Source organism: Lathyrus oleraceus, chromosome 6 (genome assembly GCF_024323335.1).
Source record: "Lathyrus oleraceus cultivar Zhongwan6 chromosome 6, CAAS_Psat_ZW6_1.0, whole genome shotgun sequence".
Taxonomy (NCBI): Eukaryota; Viridiplantae; Streptophyta; class Magnoliopsida; order Fabales; family Fabaceae; genus Lathyrus; species Lathyrus oleraceus.
In genome coordinates, this window is record NC_066584.1 from 160,381,488 (window position 1) to 160,403,079 (window position 21,592).

The 21,592-nt window shown below is 36.2% G+C and overlaps 1 pseudogene; it reads left to right on the top strand.

The window, feature by feature from the left end:
• The first annotated feature begins 926 nt into the window (after positions 1 to 926).
• On the top strand, positions 927 to 4,998 carry LOC127096976 (calcium-dependent protein kinase 10-like; annotated as a pseudogene).
• Positions 4,999 to 21,592: the final 16,594 nt, after the last annotated feature.

Sequence of the window (21,592 nt, forward strand, 5' to 3'; positions counted from 1 at the left end):
TGATTCGAATACCTGAAGAGTGGCGTGATTTCCTATTTAAATAGAGCAGGTGGCTCATAACTGCATACGAGTGAGACGCAACAAACCGTTGGATTGATCTGGGAGATTAACATGACATTCTCGTGATAGATACTCTACGACAGAAGAAAAAGAGTGTACATATTCTTCTTGTGCCAACTTCTTATTTTACTATTGAACTTCCACTTCTTAGGCATAACAATCGACCCAAATCAAAAAGCAATCCAAAGTGAAACAAATAGCTCAACAGAGAGCCAAACACTACAAAATAGAAGAAAAGAACAACCCAAACACAATCAAAATAAACACCCATCTTTTTATAAGAGATGTTTGGATTTAAAAAATTATATATTTAATTATATGATCTAAATACCCTAAGTGTCTCATAAAAAATACAGTAGTATATGTAAAACAAAAATTAAATTTATCAAAATATTACTTTGGTATTTAATTGATCAACTAACTTTATATTACATGTTTATGAATTAAATAAATAGTATAATATTAACCATTTTAAAATCGTTAACTATGTGCAACTTTAACTTTTAATTATAATGATAAAAAATTTAAATTTCTTTTATTTATAATAGTGAAGACATGGAGTATATTTATTAGCATTTTCATTATATTAAATTTTCATTTAACCAAAATATGTAAAAATATTAATCAAATCCTAAATATACTAAAAGGGGAACACAAGAGAATAAAAAATCACCGGCTAAAGCCGGCAGGCGGCGATTAAACACGTCGGAGTGAACATGGGGATTGCATTGCACGTAGATACCAACAAATAACCAGATCACCAACAAAATCAAATCTCAACCCTCCATTCCACTTATACCCTCCATCTTAACCGTCCAATTTCCCAAATGTATTTTGTTAACGCGTTTTCTCCAACATCCTTTCTAACAGAAAAAACGACATAACTTTCTGTCTTTATCTCTCTTCCATTTTTCAACGTGATTTCCGTCACGTTGAGATTCATTCCCATTTTCCATCTTCAATAAAACTCACGCTTTTTTTCTTCTTAGGGTTCATTGAATTTGGTAAAATTTTGGGTTTTTCACGTTAATTTTCCACCTATAATTTTAACATTCTTCAAAATTCTACAAAATCTTTGTTACCCCACTTTTATAGCATATACTTGCATGTTCATGTTGCAAAACATCTTTCTCCAATGATCAATTGCATTGCACCATCAAGCTTATGATCAAAGGTAAACTCACATTTCCTTTGTTTCTTTTTGCTTTCATTTTGGTTATCTTTTTTCAATTGGAGGAATGAAAAAAATTGGGGTTTTGACATTTTTTAGGTTTGAGTTTCTATTTTTTTCACATATTTTCTTTTTCATGAATCAGACTCTAACACCGACAGCAGATCAGACACGGACACCTGACAGGACACAAACACTTGATAGGACAGGACTTTGACACGGACACCGGATAGGATCGACTTTGGCATGGTCATCCGTCAAGACACGAACAAGGAATGATGCTTGGGATAGGGGGTAATTAGTGTTAGATGGGAAACAACTGTGTTGGATCGAAAACCTCACAATCAAAGGATGTGTCATCACCCTCAGCTCTTCCAAGTCCTTCTTGCTGGTCGCATGGTAGAACGAAGAAAGATACTTCTGATGCATAGAAAACCAGTCCAACAAAAGCTATTGAAGCTGTTCAAAACAAGGCACCGCAGGTAGTGAAAATTGAGAATGAGGATGTAAAGCCAGCGCAACAGCAAAAACCGCAAACAAATGAAGGTGTTGTTGCTACACCTGCAAAACGAAAGAGGCCTCGCAATGTGAAGAGACTAGCAAGTGCAGGACTTAAAGCAGATTCGGTTTTACAGCGAAAAACGGTTAGTCTTAAGGAGTTTTATAATTTGGGACAAAAACTTGGACAAGGGCAATTTGGAACAACGTTTCTTTGTGTGGAGAAGGCAACTGGGAAAGAGTATGCGTGTAAGTCTATCTTGAAGAGGAAGTTGTTGACGGATGAGGATCTGGAAGATGTGAGGAGAGAGATTCAGATTATGCATCACTTGGCTGGGAGCGAAAACATAGTTTCGATTAAGGAAGCTTCTGAAGATGCTGTTGTTGTTCATGTTGTTATGGAGTTGTGTTCAGGTGGTGAGCTTTTTGATAGGATTGTGGAAATAGGGCATTATACGGAGAGAAAAGCGGCTAAACTTGCACGGACTATTGTTGGTGTTATTCAGTCATGTCATTCTCTCGGAGTAATGCATCGTGATCTTAAGCCGGAGAGTTTTCTTTTTGTTAATCAGCAGGAAGATTCTCCTCTTAAGGCAATAGGTTTTGGACTATCTTCTTTTTTTAAACCAGGTTTGTCTGAATTTATTTCCATTTTATCTTCAATTGTCTGTTTTTCACTTGGTTATCAAATGCAGATTCGTGCCATCAATTGGAAGAATGATTTTATGAATTGTAATTGAATCTTACTGCGAATTGTAAAATAAATTTACTCCAAAGAGACTAACACTTACATTTTACAGGTGACATTTTCAATGATGTAGTAGGAAGTCCATACTATGTTGCACCTGAAGTTTTACGCAAGCGATATTGGCCCAGAAGCAGATGTTTGGAGCGCCGGTGTCATCTTGTACATTCTCTTATGTGGGGTGCCTCCATTTTGGGGTGGTAAGAGTTCTCAAGATATCAAACTTACAATATTCCTATCTAGCGATTTGCTTAATCTATGTTTCCCTACAATTATAAGTTTCCATGTTCTGAAAAATTTAACATTTATATTGATCCTTTGAAATAGAATCGGAGCAGGAGATATTTGAGGCCATTTTGCATAGTGATCTTGATTTCACATCAGATCCATGGCCTGGTATATCTGAAAGTGCAAAAGACTTGGTTCAGAAGATGCTTGTTAGAGATCCTAGTAAACGGTTATCAGCTTTTGACGTTCTTCGTAAGTTTCTCAACAGTTATCTCAATGAGATCGATACTAGTGAAACAAGTTATTAGGCATTATACTACTTAATTCTGTCCCACATTTGACATGCATGTGATTAATTGCCTTTCATATATTTTCCATACATAGTCTTATTTCTTTTGTCAAGTTCCAGTAGTTTTTTTCAACATGCCTTCAAATTTCAACACTTCAGATGAAAGTATGTTAATGAAGTTACTAATTCAGTGAAATTTTCACGAATCTCTAATATTTCGTACAGTTGAACATTTTAGTTTTATCCAAAGTATAAAAATATAATGTATCTTGAATGAAATATTGTGAATACAAATTATTATAACATTGTTGAACTTGAGGTCTTTTATCAAATTGTTAATGATAATGATCTGATTATTTGCAGGTCACCCCTGGATTCAGGTTGATGGAGCAGCCCCAGACAAGCCTCTTGATTCTGCAGTTTTGAGTCGCATGAAACAGTTTACTGCAATGAACAAGCTCAAGAAAATGGCACTTAGAGTAAGTTATTTTTTCCGTCACACAACTCAGTACAACATATTTTTACGTTTCCTTGGATTGTCAAATTGCAAATGTTAATGTTGTTCTGTGCAGGTTATTGCCGAGAATCTCTCTGAAGAAGAAATTGCTGGATTGAAAGAAATGTTTAAGATGATCGATACAGACAATAGTGGTTACATTACGTTTGAAGAACTCAAGGTTGGACTGAAAAAATTTGGTGCCAATCTCAATGAATCTGAAATTTACGATTTAATGCAATCTGTTAGTATTAGTTCAGAATTACACATCTTTGTTTGCTGAACTTCAGAAAACATTCATTAATCATAGCTGTTAACTTCTTTGGTACTTATTTATATATTGGTTCATGTCCTTATGATTACTTTAGAAACACTTCGGTTATGATGCCAATCATATAGAACTCAATTGCATAGTCAATATATAGAATACCTAAGCCGACATGGTGCGGCACATTTGGTAGAAAATCAAGTCTCTTAGACATATGCTAAGAGATTTGAGTTAGTACTATACTAATTTGACCCATCATTCCAATCGTTTTTGAATTTCAAGCGGATGTTGATAATAGTGGTACAATTGACTATGGAGAGTTCATAGCTGCAACATTGCATTTAAATAAAGTTGATAGGGAAGATCATTTAGTTGCCGCTTTCTCATATTTTGACAAAGATGGAAGTGGGTTCATCACTCGAGATGAGCTTCAAAAAGCTTGTGAAGAATTTGGCTTAGGGGACGTTGGCTTGGAGGAAATGATCTGAGAAGCTGATCAGAATAATGTGAGTATATACTTTTTTTCTCTGTTTCTTGGAATCGGATTCTAAATGTTGGATTGATAATAACTTTGTTATGCATGTTTTGGATTTTCAGGATGGACGAATAGACTACAATGAATTTGTAGCTATGATGCAGAGAGGGAATGCAGAAATCGGTAAGAGGGGTCGAAAGGGTAGCCATAGTTTAAGCATTGCATTTAGGGAGGCACTACCAGTATGCTAATGTAAGAAAAGTTTATACTAGTAGTGGATGATTTTCTCTCAAATTTTGTAAGGTAGCATTTTCTCCATGGTGTATTAAATTGAAAGTTTCTCGAGAGAAAATAGCTCTTATTACTTAAAATGTTCAAGGTATTGTTTGAGAGAAGTTATTGCATATTTCCTAATATAATATACTGTAAAACAACTCAAGTTTAACGTAAGGTATTGTTGGAGTTGAATAGTCACTAGTGCTGATGGCGACGAAGTGACTTTGTCGGGACACAATTAACTACAATGATGAGTCTTGCAAGATGAGGCATGTACTCTATTGAGCGTGTTAGCTAGTAGCTAGGAAATTATGCGTGCTCAATAGAGAACATTGGTTGTAAGACTCCATCTTTGGTTGTAGTTTTTGTTGAGTGGTTGTAAGACTCCATCTTTGGTTGTAGATTTTGTTGAGGCGTGCTTTGTTGAGGTGTGGGTCTGATGAGGCGTGGATCTGTAGCAGCTGCAGGGATGATGAAATATGAAAGATTGTGGGACCAAAATAAAATCTAAAATAATTAAGTCAAAATGTCACCACATGTTGTATATGTTCAACATTGTAATCCTAGGACTAATAAAAATACATTGAGAAGCTTCACTAACAAGCTTTGTTAGTTTGGTGTTTGGTGGTTAGGAGTTAGTTACTTTCTAACTAACTTTATTGGTGTATCTCTCTCACACACACTAGTTGCTTGGGTTATAAGGCAACTAGGTCTTATTGGTTTCAATCTGACATATTAGTATTTAAGAGCTTTACACAATCCACGGAGGAGTCTTGATCTTTCAAGAATTAAAAGAACTTGTGAAGAACATGGCTAAAATCTTGTGACTTTCATGTTAAAGAATATGGACACAAAAGTCTAAAAGGTGGGTTGAATAGATCTATTCCCAAAAAAGACAATTTCAAAAATATTTTAGGTTCCATAAAACGAAATCCAATATTTTAAAATACACGTTGTCGCATCTCGAAAAATACGATTCCTCGCGATGGTCGCGAAAAAAATTATGTTCGAACAGAGTCGCCACCGAACTTTATTTATCCCAATAAAGGGATAGGGAAATATCGATAAAACCTTTTAGAAAATGGAATAATGGTCGTCGCAACCATATTCGGGTTCGGGAGTCGATTACGCAAGGGGAAGGTATTAGCACCCCTCACGTCCGTTGTACTCAACGGGAACCTTTTAGTCTAATTTGCTATTTGAATGTTAGTTAAATGTTATTTTCTTTCTTTGAGTAATTAGAGTTGATAATAGAGATGGATGAAGACCTCAGGAAGGGGAAATGAGAGGTTTTTTATTAGTGTGCTCGCCAAGATCTCGCAATCTCGTGCCTACGTATCCTTATGGTGCAATAAGGAAATCAGAGCATTTGTAGTTCGGGCTACTACGAATATTTGGTGTGTTTTGTTTGATAAACGACTGTGTAGGTCGGCGTTCTAACGGCTAAACGCTGGCTTGTCTACTCTCGGTGGAGGCTTAAGCACTGGTTTGTTGTGCGCATTAGAAAGGATTGACAGTGTTCTTTCTGAAAGAATGGTTTTGGTCACGCGGGGGTGACGAGTTGATTTGATGTGTTTGGGTGTTTTGGTTTCGATTGCGCGGGGGTGAGAAGTTAGGTTTGATTTGTTATTGAAGAACGACGAAAGATTGAGCAATGTGGTGTACACCAATCGTCCAATTCTTTCGAGGAATAATAAGGTGACCGCCTTCTATTCCTTTTTGGTTCGAATTTTTATCGAAAGTTTGTTTGTGGGTGTTGAATGTGCACGGTAGTGAGGCATACGCCTCCTACTTTCTTATTCAAAGAATAATGAGGCGTGCGCCACTTATTCCCTTATCCAAATTTATTGTGCAATATGGCGTATGCCAATTATTCAAATAATCGAGAGATGGCGAGGCAAACGCCTCCCATCTTTTATCATCCGAGGTTTAAATTGTAAAAAGATATGTTCTTGTTGCATTTGACTTGCGAAGATAGTTTGAATTTGAATTGGTAGGTTTTGATTTGTCGATGATTTGAGCAATGTGGCGTACGCCAATTATTCAAATAATCAAGGAATGGTGAGGCGTACGCCTCCCATTCTCTATTGAAGTTTAAATTATAAAGTTTGTTTTTGTGAAATTGAATTTGATCTAAAAAGGTGATTTGAGTTTATTCGATTGTGGTTTTGAATTGACGACGAAGATTCGAGCAATGTGGCGTACGCCAATTATTCGAATAATCGAAAGATAATGAGGCGTACGCCTCCTATCCTTTTATTATCGGAAATAATTAAAAGAGTTTGGAATTTTGGATTTGTAATTGATTTAGAAGATGTGATTTGAAATTGTTATGATTAAGGTTTAATCGGGTGACAAGAACTCGAGCAATATGGCGTACGCCAATTATTCAAGTGCTTGAGAAATAGTGAAGCGTACGCTTCCTATCTCCTTTTCATCCCAAGTTTATGTTAAAAAGAGAAAATTCTTTTGAAATTGAAGGGTTTGGAAAATGGTTTGAATTCATGTTTATGAATGAAATGAATTTTATTTAGTGTATTATTCATCTACTCGATTAATCAATAATCAAATAGGTTTCATTGTAAGGAAGTCCAAGAGTAAGCTATGTGAGGTTGATGGCGATGCATGAAAGCGATCGAATTACAAAGGTGTTTTTTTGAAAATGGGCTCGATATTTGGATCGAGAATTGTGGTTTGTGCTTTTTGAAATTGGTTTGGATTGAATCAAAATAATTAAGTTAATTAATTTTAATTAATCGGAAGTAACTAATTAATCAAAATTCAACTTAATTTAATTAAAAGTGATAGAAAATAACTAGCAATGTTAGTTTAATGGGTTGAATGAAATCGGTCACAATGTGCTCCTAAACCGGTTTATACATAACGACAATCGAAATGTCGTATGTAAAGATGAAAACACGGTGAAATATGCAATTAATTTATTGAAATGTTGGTGGCATAGCGACATGAATTTGTCGAATCCACTTATTTAACCCGGATTTCTAACACAAAAGAAAATGGAATTGAAATTAAAAAAATGTCAAGACTAATTATATTATTTACAGTGCACCATTGCAAGATCTACACAAACATCGTAATGGAATTGAAATTGAATAATGTCAAAACTAGTTATATTATTTACCATGCACTATTGCTAGATCTACACAAACATCGTAAAGGAATTGAAATTGAATAATGTCAAAACTAGTTATATTATGTACAGTATTGCGAGATCTACACCACCATCATAATGGAATAAAATATAAATATAACCATAAAGCAAGTATCTAAAATTCATGAGGTGTAAATCTAAAGCTAATTTGCAGCAGTAAAAAAACTACAAGCTATGACACATTCATGGCAATACAAATCGAAAACTCAAACTATAAACACATGCACATTACAAAAAGATGAAATGTTTGACACTTTATTTAAGCAAACAAGAATTATATTAGTATAACCAACATTAACTAAGACCCGAAACTCTATCTTTTCGTCATTTAGAATCTATTGTTGCAACGGGTCATGGTTAACATAAAGTATTATAAAGAATACCAGCTGCTCAATTAAAATCCAAGGGTGTCAAAACACCATAGAAGCTAATAACAAGAGTAAAATGATCAACAGTACATACCCTATTCAAAATGGTATGGAGCAAAACAATTTCCACACTCAGAATCAAAATGGTATAGGGTACATAGCAAAACAATTACCCAAATAATAACTTCAAAATGGTCCGCTAATTTAACCAGCTTAAACACTTAGAATCAAAACAATTAAGCATGTACATATCCTATACAATCCAATCAGCATATGCAATGCAACCGAGTTGAAATCAAAATCCAAATAGTAACTACCACAAACAGTACAATATCAAGGCAATTGTGATGTAAACTGTTACCGTAACCGAAATATCGAACCTATGTTGGAGCCCTGGATAGAAGTTGAGTTGATGGGAGAGTTGATCGAAGTTACTCGCTTGGTGCCGTTTGGAACGCCAAGTCACGGTCCGAAGCTGGGAACCAAAGCCATGAATCCAACCTCACTGAGTCGAATTTGGATCGATAAAGAATGGCCTCTTTTTAAAAGCTAACCTCTCTTCAGTAAATCAGTCGTGAGTGGCCTCCAGACTTGAGCAAGAATACGTGACGACAGCGCGATGTCGAACACGGCGATATGGAGTCTTTGAGTTCTGATATCCGTGCCCGTCGGATGTTCCACAACAGCTATCTCACGTTTGTTTGTCGTTACCAAGGTTCGCAATGACGCGGTTATGTTTTGGTTGAAGGGTTATCGGTCGGAGGTATGATTGTTGCTAATGGAAGATCTGGGTGCGGTTGTGTTGTTGCCAGTCGCGGTTTAACGGAAGGTGGTGAAATCGAAGGAAGAACAGGGTAGTTTGATAGGTGGCGTCGACGTGCTGGTTGAAGGAAGACAATGGAAATGGTGAGGCACGCTGTTCGATGGAGAAGCCACGGCGGAGGTTGGAAATAGTGGATGGCGGTGGTGAAGATGGACGATGGAGAGAGGTGCGGTTGTTGGTGGAAGGTAACGGAGGAAGCGACGTGTGAGGTTCGTGACGGCGGGTTTGGATCTGTTGTGATGGAGAGTTGAAGATGGAGGGTCGCTGAGGGTTTGTGGAGAGATGGTGAAAATATGTGGCCGCGAGGCTTTTCGGTGGTGGTGAAATGGAGGGTGAGTGGTTGTTTTCTTTTTTCAGAGAAGTGAGAGAGAGAAGAGAGGTGGTAGGTGTGTGAGAGAGAAATGTGAGTGAAGGAAAAAGTTTATGTGGTGTGAGAGAGACACGTGGGGTGTCCAATGAATGGGAGTGGTTTGTGTGCTTTATTAAATGAATGGAGGATGACGCGTGTGAGGGCATGAGGTTTGGATAAGAGGAAGAAGAGATTTTGTGAGTGAGAGAATAGTGTGAGGTGAGTTTTTTAATGAGTGGAGAGTGGGAGAGATAGTGGAGATAGGTTGAAGAATCCAATGTAAAAATCTATATATATATTTTTTACACTTATTATTTATTTAAGAAAATAAAATATTAAAAGAAAATTCTAATTAATATTTGACTCTAATTACTTTAATTAAATAACTAATCAAAAAATATTGACCAATTAGAAATAGAAATCGAGTATAAATTTGCTCAGAAAATTAAATCGGTCACACTAAAATGCTCAGCACAAAATATAATTATTGAAAAAATACAACGTTTCTTCAAATTCTGAAATAAATTTGCACCGGTTAAAAGGCTCAGGCGGGTCAAAATGCAACCGAAATAGTCGCTGAAAAAATATAACAAGTACACCAGATTAAACTACATGAACCGTAGATTAATAATACCGGTGTCTGCAATTTTAATTTTGAAACTTTTTAACCGCTGATTTGTGCATGTTCTTGAGAAATAATTCAAATGATTTGTCTGTATTTTCAATAAATTTATCCTGACTGATATTCTAGCTATTATTTGTAATGGAATGTATGTCATGCTATGCATATGATACAAATTAAAATGAAATTAATTTTATGAAAATTTAAATATGCCCGGACAAAATTGGGGTATGACACACGTAAGCGAAACACAACGCGAAGAGAACTTGGAAGTTTTTCAATGAATTAATCTAATACAAATACTACAAGATATCACTAAAGGCGTGATTCTTTCTAATGCAACCCGATTACATGATAGCCAAAGTCGCTTTTAAACAAAGCGATTTAAAAATATTTGCATAAACTTTCATTCAAAACATAATTCGATTTATGATGATCCAATAGGTTTGATGCATTTCAGACCTAAGTTTATACATCAAATCACTATAAGTAAGATACAATCTAAATGATAAACAAATGATGCATAGTTATACTGTTGGTGTAAGCCCTAGAGGCCAATACTTTTGGTACTTGTATCGAATTATTTATTAATAATAAAAGGCTTTTTCTTTATTATGTTTGTTTAATAAAGTCCCTAGGATAGCTAGTCCGTTTAATGTATCAAGTGTGACTTAATCATGAGATCACATTAAACATAAGGACACTATTCTTAAAGTATCCGTAGTCAAGCTTTATTGTGAAGTGGGATAACATTAAAGCATAAAGACTATTATGTATATAGACTGATGATCACATCTCATGGATCATGGATAAGGAGTTATCAAGTCTTAAACATAGGTATGAATATTAAGAGTAATATTTATACTGGATTGACCCGCTATGGGAATACTATATAGAATGTTATGCAAAGTGTCATAAGTTATTCTCATGGTGATAATGGTGTATACCACCCTTCGACCTGAAACCACTATGGACCCTAGATGTAGAGTCGAGTGCCTTGTTGTTGATCAAACGTTATCCGTAACTGGATGACCATAAAGACAGTTGATGGGTACTCCACGAAGAATGCTAAGGGACATGAGTGACCTAGATGGAATTTGCCCATCCTGCGTAACAGGATAAATGTCTATGGGCCCAATATTGAACTGGACAAGGATGACACGGTCTATGCCTTGTGTTCAATATAGACATAAGGGTAAAAGGGTAATTATACACATAAGTATTATCATAGAAGGATTTGTCAGATCACATGACATTTTCGTGTCTTGGGTAGTAGTGATGTGTTGCTAGATACCGCTCATTGTTTATTACGTTAAATATGTGATTTAATATAATTGTCAATGCCGCGAAAACCTACAGGGTCACACACAAAAGGACGGATTGATGAGAGATAGAGTAACTAAGGAACACCATAAGGTACGGTGCACTTAAGTGAATTGTAGAACATCGTAAGGTACGATGTACTTAAATAGAATACGAAATATGGTAAGGTACCACGCGCTTAAGTGATTTTGGCATATTATAAAATATGGGCCACATACACTTAAGTGAGTTTTTTAGCTTGCAGCCCACACAAGTGGTTCTATAAATAGAACCCTTGTGCAGAAGCATTTTGTGCAGTTGCAATTTCATTTCTCTCTATTTCTCTCTCTCTCTCTCTCTCTCTCTCTCTCTCTTACTCAAAGCCTTCATTCGTAGCAGCTAGCACTGAGATTGAAGGAATTCGATCGTGTGGACTGAGTAGAGGCGTTGTCATCGTTCAACGTTCGTGATCGCTCCGTAGATCTGCATTAAAGGCTTTAATCGTCACAAGAGGTAACGATTCTATCACTGATCATGCCCATTCGTAAGGATCACTAAAGGAGAAAATTTTAAATTTCGCTGCGTTTTGGATCGCTATTCTCCTTCAGTGGTATCAGAGCCACTTACGAAACCATGCATCTGATAGCCGTTTATTTTCTATATAAATATGATTAAAAGACAGAATGAATCCAAGAATAAACGAGTAATTAAATTTGGCATCATGTGTGTACGATTTGGATGATTGATGTTGACTATGCTTCAGAATCCGACATTAGTATGGTGAAGCAGCGATACATCGATCGTCCATAGGTTACGCAATTGAGATCGATCAAGTTATATATATGATATAAGTAATCCTAATGCAAAATACTTATATATGATATACTGTTTCTGTTTCGTTCATTCAAACACTTAATGGTTATTTTTCTTTGAGCGATCAATGGTCGTTTGCTTCTTGATCCGACATTAGTATGGTGAAGCAATGATCTGTTGATCAATCATACTGAATCAACAATCGAGGTGTGTTTGACGGTATGAAATTGGTGCAGTAGGGTTAGTGACAACACAAGGGCTGTGTTGTCAAAGAGTTGTGAATTGAGGGCTTGTTGGATCACGTCCGTTGACTGTTTTAAAGCGCTGATTTTGGCCGCGTGACGTTCGTCATGGGCCTGTGATGGTCGTAACAAGCTGGATGTGACGGTCGTAACATGCTTTGTGACGGTCGTCACATTCATAGAGTCTGTATTCTCTGTTTTTTTTGTTTTGTGACCGGATAGTTGACCCCGGCTAACTCTGCGTAGTATGATCGGTCGCCGAAATCTAATTTGGTTTTAATTAATTAAAATGAATTAAAATTAATAATAATAATGTGTTTATTATTATTGTCTTGTGGTGATCGGTTATGTCCTTAGTTTTCCTTCATTTTGTTTTGGGATTTTAAAATACGACCTACGTGTCGTGCCTCTCTTTTAATCTCTTAATGTAACTTCTTTTCTCATCTCACTCCCTCGTATGCAAAACGAGTTTCTTTTAAGTAATGTAATGTTATGAAGAAAGAGAAGAATTCAATATCAAAGGAGGACAACCTTGAAGATCTTGCTTGGAGAAGCTTAGATCGTTATTAGGTTAGCTTAGGTTCTCTCATTGGCTTGGGAGAACAATTGCGCTAGGGGCCATAACTGCTTCATTATGTATGTATGTTGATGCATGTGAATGTATGTTGATGCATGTGAATGTATGTTGATGCATGTGAGAGACAGTTTATATGATAAATAAGCCGGTGAGACCAGAATAATTGCAAATTCCCTCAAATTAAATATTAAGTTTATGCTTTCCAAGTTTTAGCACTCATCAAGACTAGTATCGGATAATGTAGGTTTCGCCTACTCGAGGTGCATGTTCTATATTAGTAAGGTGCGATGGGATAATTGTAATATCCAATTGCTAAAACAATGGGTCAAACTTAACTAAACAAATTATAATAAGATTATATGTGTTTAGAAGCAAAAGTTGGAAATGATCCATGTGATGGATTCATAAGGAGTTATAAACCCAACTAAAATATTCGAGAGTTGTATTAGATACAATTGGAAGGAGTTCCTACCTAAATAACCTAGTTTTGTGTAATCCGCCTACGCGGACTTAAAACAAAGTGAAATGTGGATCTCGACCCACTAGAAAATCTTCCAACGGGATTTTCCGAATCAAATGGTGAGGGTCATTTGTTTTGAGTAAAATAGTGGGAGCATATTTAATTAAAGGCCTAATTAAATATGTTATTGATACTTATATTTTCATTAATTTCATGTAGATTACCATGACAACAAACACCTCTAACAACATTTTGCGATCAATCCTTGACAAGGAAAAATTTTCTGGATTGGCACCGAAATCTGAGGATTGTCCTCAAACATGAAAACATGGCAGCGTTCAATATGATTGAACACCTGAAGATGCTCTATCAAGAGTAAGCAAGGCATGAAAGGTTTGAAGTTTCAAAAGCCCTTTTTCAAGGAAAGTTAGCTGAGGAAGCCCTTGTAGGTCCCCATGTGCTCAAGATGATTGGGTATGTGGAAAACCTTGAAAGGTTAGGTTTTCCCCTCGGAAAGGAACTTGCGGCTGATTTGATCTGGCAATCGTTGCTAGATAGATTCAGTCAATTTGTCCTAAATTTCAGTATGAATGATATGGACAAATCTCTTCCTTAACTGCTAGCCATGTTAAGAACTACTTAGCAGAATCTTAAGTCAAAAGGGAAGTCCATTCTGATGATCGGAAATGGAAAGAGACAAGACAAAAGACCCACCAAGCAGGGTGATAAAGGGAAAGGCAAGGAAGTTGCCAAACCCAAACCCACTGTTGCTGCTTTGAAGCCTAGTGGAGGCATGGCAAAGGCAGGCACCTGCTTCCATTATGGTAAGACCAGACACTGGAAGAGAAACTGCGCAAAGTACCTGGAAGATATGAAGAATGGAGTAGAGACTTCAATTTCAGGTATTTTTGTTATTGAAATTAATTTATCTACTTCTGCATCATGGGTATTAGATACTGGATGCGGTTCTCACATTTGTACAAATGTGCAGGGGCTAAAAAGGAGTAGAGATTTGGCAAAAGGTGAAGTTGACCTACGAGTTGGCAATGGAGCAAAGGTTGTTGCTTTAGCCGTAGGAACTTATGTATTGACTTTACCTAGTGGTTTAATAATTCAGTTAGAGAACTGTTATTATGATGAGTCACGCCGATCTTCCAAACTCCTTTTGGGGACATGCACTATTGACAACAGCTTACACACTTAACTGTGTTCCATCCAAAGAGGTTGAGAAGACACCATGTGAGATATGGAGTGGTAAGAAACCACATATGTCTTACATGAAGATTTGGGGTTGCGAAGTTTATGTGAAATGACAAATTTGAACTAAGCTTGAGCCCAAATCAGACAAATGCTTATTTGTGGGGTATCCTAAAGAAACAAGAGGGTATTACTTCTACAATCCTTCTGACGGCAAAGTGTTTGTCGCTCGAACTGGAGTTTTCCTAGAAAAGGATTTTATTTCCAAAGGAATCAGTGGGAGGAAAGTAGAACTTGAAGAAATTTAAGAATCACAAAGCATTGATACACCTGTGGAGGAATTAGAGCAGGAAACACAAGTAGTTGTGGAAGAGCAACTTGCTCAAGTAGAACAAGACCAGCGTAGGTCAGGCAGGATACGTCACCTACCTGAGAGATATGGATATCTCATAACTAATCAAGGTGATGTATTAATCATGAATCAAGATGAGCCTGTGACCTACCAAGAGGCCATAGCTGGTCCCGAGTCTGAGAAGTGGCTAGAAGTCATGAAATCTGAAATGGATTCCATGTACACAAACCAGGTTTGGACCTTGGTAGAGCCTCCTGTAGGAGTTAACCCTATAGGATGCAAGTGGGTCTTCAAAAAGAAGACTGACATGGATGGTAAGGTACATACCTATAAGGCAAGACTGGTTGCAAAAGGATATAAACAAATTCATGGGGTTGACTATGATGAAACCTTTTCACCAGTTGCAATGCTTAAATCTGTTCGGATTTTACTTGCTATCACTGCATATCATGATTATGAAATATGGCAGATGGATGTCAAAACTACTTTCCTTAATGGGAATCTTCTTGACACAACCTAAAGGATTTGACATACCTGAAGAAGCCCAAAAGATATGAAAGTTACAAAGATCAATCTATGGATTGAAGCAAGCTTCCAGAAGCTGGAATCTTCATTTTGATGAAACAGTAAAACAATATGGATTCATCAAGAACGAATATGAGCCTTGTGTCTACAAGAAGGTAAGTGGGAGCATGAGCGTTTTCCTGGTATTATATGTAGATGACATATTACTCATTGGAAACGATGTCCCTACCCTACAACAAGTAAAGTCATGGTTAGGGAAATGCTTTTATATGAAGGACCTAGGTGAAGCAGCCTATATATTTGGAATCAGAATCTATAGAGATAGATCACAAAAACTGCTTGGCCTAAGTCAGAGTACATACATAGACAAAGTGCTAAGACGCTTTAATATGCATGATTCCAAGAAAGGATTCATACCTATGCAACATGGCCTGTGTCTATCAAAAACATAGTCCCCTTCAACTAAGGAAGAAAGGGATCGCATGAATAGATTCCATATGCATCTGCAATAGGATCTATCATGTATGCCATGTTATGTACTCGACCAGATGTCTCATATGCTTAAGTGCAACGAGTAGGTACCAATCTGATCCTGGTGATGCTCATTGGGTAGCTGTCAAGAATATCCTTAAGTATTTGAGAAGGACTAAGGACTCATTCTTGATATATGGAGGTCAGGAAGAGCTGGCTGTAATTGGATACATCGATGCTAGCTTCCAGACAGATAAGGATGACTTTAGATCGTAATTTGGTTATGTGTTTTGCTTAAACAGTGGCGTTGTGAGCTGGAAAAGTTCAAAGCAAGATACAGCTGTTGATTCTACAATCGAGGCCGAGTATATTGCTGCCTCAAGTGCAGCAAAGGAAGCTGTTTGGATCAAAAAGTTCATTAGTGAACTTGGCATGGTTCCTAGCATTGTGGATCCCATTGGTCTCTATTGTGATAACAATGGTGCTATCGCACAAGCTAAAGAACCTAGATCTCACCAACGATCCAAACACATACTTAGGTGTTATCACCTCATTCGAGAGATAATAGATAGAGGAGATGTAAAAATATGCAAAGTACCTACACTTGACAATATTGTTGACCCACTGACAAAGCCTTTTGCGCAGTAGAAGCATGATGGCCATACTAGGTTTATGGGCATTAGGGGTATGCCTGATTGGCTCTAGTGCTAGTGGGAGATTGTTTGTGTAAGCCCTAGAGGCCAATACTTTTGATACTTGTATCGAATTATTTTTTAATAATAAAAGGCTTTTTCTTTATTATGTTTGTTTAATAAAGTCCCTAGAATAGCTAGTCCGTTTAATGTATCAAGTGTGACTTAATCATGAGATCACATTATATATAAGGACATTATTCTTAAAGTATCCGTAGTCGAGCTTTATTGTGAAGTGGGATAACATTAAAGCATAAAGACTATTATGTATATAGACTGATGATCACATCTCGTGGATCATGGATAAGGAGTTATCAAGTCTTAAACATATGTATGAATATTAAGAGTAATATTTATACTGGATTGACCCGCTATGAGAATACTATATAGAATGTTATGCAAAGTTTCATAAGTTATTCTCATGGTGATAATGGTGTATACCACCCTTCGACCTGAAACCACTATGGACCCTAGATGTAGAGTCGAGTGCCTTGTTGCTGATCAAACGTTGTCCGTAATTGGATGACCATAAAGACAGTTGATGGGTACTCCACGAAGCATGCTAAGGGACATGAGTGACCTAGATGGAATTTTCCCATCCTGCGTAACATGATAAATGTCTATGGGCCCAATATTGAACTGGACAAGGATGACATGGTATATGCCTTGTGTTCAATATAGACATAAGGGCAAAAGGGTAATTATACACATAAGTATTATCACAGAAGGATTTGTCATATCACATGACATTTTCGTGTCTTGGGTAGCAGTGATGTGTTGCTAGATACCGCTCACTGTTTATTATGTTAACTATGTGATTTAATATAATTGCCAATGCCGCGAAAACCTACAGGGTCACACACAAAAGGACGGATTGATGAGAGATAGAGTAACTAAGGAACACTGTCAGGTACGGTGCACTTAAGTGAATTGTTGAACATCGTAAGGTACGGTGTACTTAAATAGAATACGAAATATGGTAAGGTACCACACGCTTAAGTGATTTTGGCATATTATAAAATATGGGCCACATACACTTAAGTGGGTTTTTTAGCTTGCAGCCCACACAAGTGGTTCTATAAATAGAATCCTTGTGCATAAGCATTTTGTACAGTTGCAATTTCGTTTCTCTCTCTCTCTCTCTCTCTCTCTCACTCACTCAAAGCTTTCATTTGTAGCAGCTAGCACTGATATTGAAGGAATCTGTTCGTGTGGACTGAGTAGAGGTGTTGTCATCGTTCAATGTTCGTGATCGCTCCGTAGATCTGCATCAAAGGTTTTAATCGTTACAAGAGGTAACGATTCTATCACTGATCATGCCCATTCGTAAGGATCACTAAAGGAGAAAATTTTAAATTTCCCTGCATTTTGGATCGCTATTCTCCTTCATATACTAATGAATGCAGAAAATTAAAGAAAATAAGTTAAGAAAGAAAGATACACTAAGTTATAAAGTGGTTTGGCGTTCGTCCTCGCTTTGCCTACTTCACTCTTCAATGGTGTTAAAACCATAAGAAAATAATCATGATCTTTCATTATTTCATCAGTGCTAGATACAAGCATTTTGATTACCACAAAATATCACACATGATAATTTCCTCTGTTGATACAAATACTAAAATTGTTAGCAAAACAAGATCCTCAATGATCTTGATCCAATAACCTTTTTATCCACAAAAACCTGCTCTGAGTCTTCGTATGTGGCGATACCCCCTGATCCCAATGATATATTATCTGAGTGATTGTCATTAGCTAAGTGAATTGTATGACTCCAAACTTCGTCTACGAACAGTCATTACATAACTTCACCAAAGTTGGACAACTCCCAACTTCGGCTTACAAATCATATGTACTCGATGTTGCCAAAGTCGTCCAAGGAGTATAACAAAACTCTTCTTTTGATAGATAACTCAATGTTTAAACCACGTTTAAGAAACGATCTATGCACTTGTTACGAATAAGAAACTTCACACAAAAACATTAGATACCCTATTGTACCATTAGCCTCCTTCAAATGCCCGATCCTTAGAGATGAAGGTTCACAACATTGGATTCGAATTAAGGTTGAAGATGATGAACAATGCCAAAAGAATCTCACGTATACACACTAATTCTCACAGGATCCACATTCTAGAATGTTAATTCCAAGGTATCAACAAGGAGGTAGATGTTGGTGAATGAAAAAAACACACAAAGATTCTCTCAAGTTTCTGGGTATGGGTTATGGTTCTTGATGGTTATCATGAGATTGATAAAAATGAATTATTACAAGATTGATCAACTTTCTTTTTCTGGTTTCTCTCAATAATAAATTACACGCACAAAGTGAAACAAAAAGGATATGTAGTTTAACATTAATTACACTCAAGGGGTTGTTCTTCAAACAAGATAAAGATACAAGGGTGATAGGAATAAACACACTAGAGAAGAAAAGATAAATTGACATTTTGTCCAATGGTTTCATCTTTCTTTCATTATGAAAAAAGTTCATAATGAGAGATTCATTTTTTTGGATCAAAGACACAATTATTTAAATCTAAGATGGAAGTTTGGAAATTTGAAGTTATGTTCGAATCACTATTCAAACCTGTGACATGAGTCGAGTGCAAACCATGATTCGAGTCCTATTATGTTGTGATTCGAGTCACTTGTGTTTCATGATTCTAATAAATTCAGGAAGGGCAAAATTCTTACTTTCAAACAAAATTGTGATTTGATTAAAGTTAAACATGTGATTCAAATCAAATCACACAACGCTAAAATCCAACTTTAAAAAATTGTATGATTCGAATCACGCAATGTACTTGATTCGAATCAAGCAATTCAACACCTTTATTTTTCTAACTTTTTATTCAAGCAACACTTGATGAAAAGACAAAATCAACTTGCTAGGATAAAAAAGGACCCAAGATATCATGAATCAACATTCTAATTGATTGATTAATGAAGGGGCTTAATGTACAACCCTAAATAGCCAAACCAAACAAAATACAATTCAAAACAAACAAATTACAAACATGCAAATAATCAAATAATGAACCAATTACAAATACGTGAATAATCCAATAATACATACATGTAAATTGACAAAAACATCAAAACTAAAAGACAATACCAGATGATGCCATGATTGAAATTTCAACCTTCCCGATATTGATGGAAAGAATTGGAGTATATGGTTTAGGAAAATGAAGGCGATACTAGTGGTTCATGAGATGTATGAAAAAGTGATCAGTGATGTGTAACCATTACCTGCAAATTCATCAGAAGCAAAAAAAAAGACAAATTACAAGGATGCAAAAATAAAAGATAGAAAGGCTTTGTGTCTCATTCACCACTTCATTAATGCCAAGGTGTTTGAGAAGATTGTGTAATCTGCAAATTTCAAGAATGTTTGGACACTACGATAATGAATGTTTGAACATTATGCTGATAGAATGTTTGGACTCTATGTTGATGAATGCAAGCATGGAATAGAAAAAAAATCCTCAAAACAATGAAGAAGATGAAAATATGGCACAAGAACTCTCCAGTTTCGTGAACCATCGATGTTGATTATGACAACAACTGAAGATGCAATGTATTCTATGACTTAGTACCTTAACATAGGGTGCTAAAATCATATTAAAGGAAACAAGAAGTTGTTATTTGAGTTTGATTAAAGCAAAAGAACCAAAGTGAAATTGGTTTACTGTAATTCAATAGAAGTAGAAGACATGTGAATATTCTTGTGCATCTACAAGATGGGAAATAAGGCAATGATATAAAAGGTTTCCATGTATCTATGAGATAAAGTGAAATTGGATGAGGGTTGATCATCTAGTAGATAAAAGATACTTTGTAATCATAAGATGATTCACTTAAATTGTATGATGTAAAGAGGTGACTGATTTTGAATTTAGTGCTTGCAAAAAATAGAACCTTCAAGACCTTAAGCAATGGAATAGAGGTAGACCGCTTTACAATTATGAATCAAGACAAATAGAGAATCATATGGTACATAGGGTATGGCCATTGGAATTTAGACAATTTTTTATAAAGCTTAATTAAAAGAATATGGTGCTGGACATGACTAAATGTATAAATCTTGCAAGATCTTGCACAACATTCCTGGTAGGAAATCATCCAAGGTCAAATTTAACTAACAACTTTCAAATGAGATTAATTGAGGTAGTTTTTATGCGTTGACCACATCAACCCCGACCAACCACCAGGAAAGGGTTCTACTCCTTCCAGAATCTTCCCAGCACATGAAGATTATCATCCTAATGATCACAAGTGATCTCAACTACAAGTGCATCCAACGAATCTCCGCAAATCATGGCTAATAAATGTCTAGCTCGTTCTCTCTCTCTCTCTCTCTCTCTCTCTCTCTCTCTCTCTCTCTCTCTCTCTCTCTCTAAAAGGCATCAAATTAAGGTAAGAGGTTTCAAATTCAATTTTAGTTTACTCTTCTTCCTCACATACTGACTTGAGCGTTGGAGTACTAAACTTGCAGGTCTCCCCCACTCCACCGTCGTTCATTCTCTCATTTCAGGTTTCAAAATAGAACCATGGTAGCGTAATCGACTTCTGATTCCTATGATTTCCACTGATTCACATTCTTTCTCAAACTTCACAATTCATAACTTCCTCCAATCACCGGAGCAAAATCACTCGTGATCAAACATGAGGATCCATCCACTACTAGAAAATAGATCTTTCGTAATACCATATTACAACTGACTTCCTGTTAACCGTGGTAATAACACTTTTTTGGGATCTTTTTTTTTTTTGCTATTTACTAAAGGAAATTTGACTAAGATCATGTTAACAACAATGGTAAAATATACCTAGAGTGTAAGGGATCGAATCCCAACACTAACACTTTTCTATTTGTTCGTTGCAAAATGAGCTTGTCCTTGTATATCATCACGATTCATATTATCAACCATGGTGTAAGGTGTTATCATTTCATCACGGTTCTTATTATCAACAATGGTGAAAGATTTTACATATTTATATATAATCAAAATTATCTCTCACTTAAGTATATAACAATTGTGTCTCTTAAAACAAAATCTCGACATCTCTCTCACTTGTCTCTCTAATATATCCTAATATCCATTAACGTTTTGACAC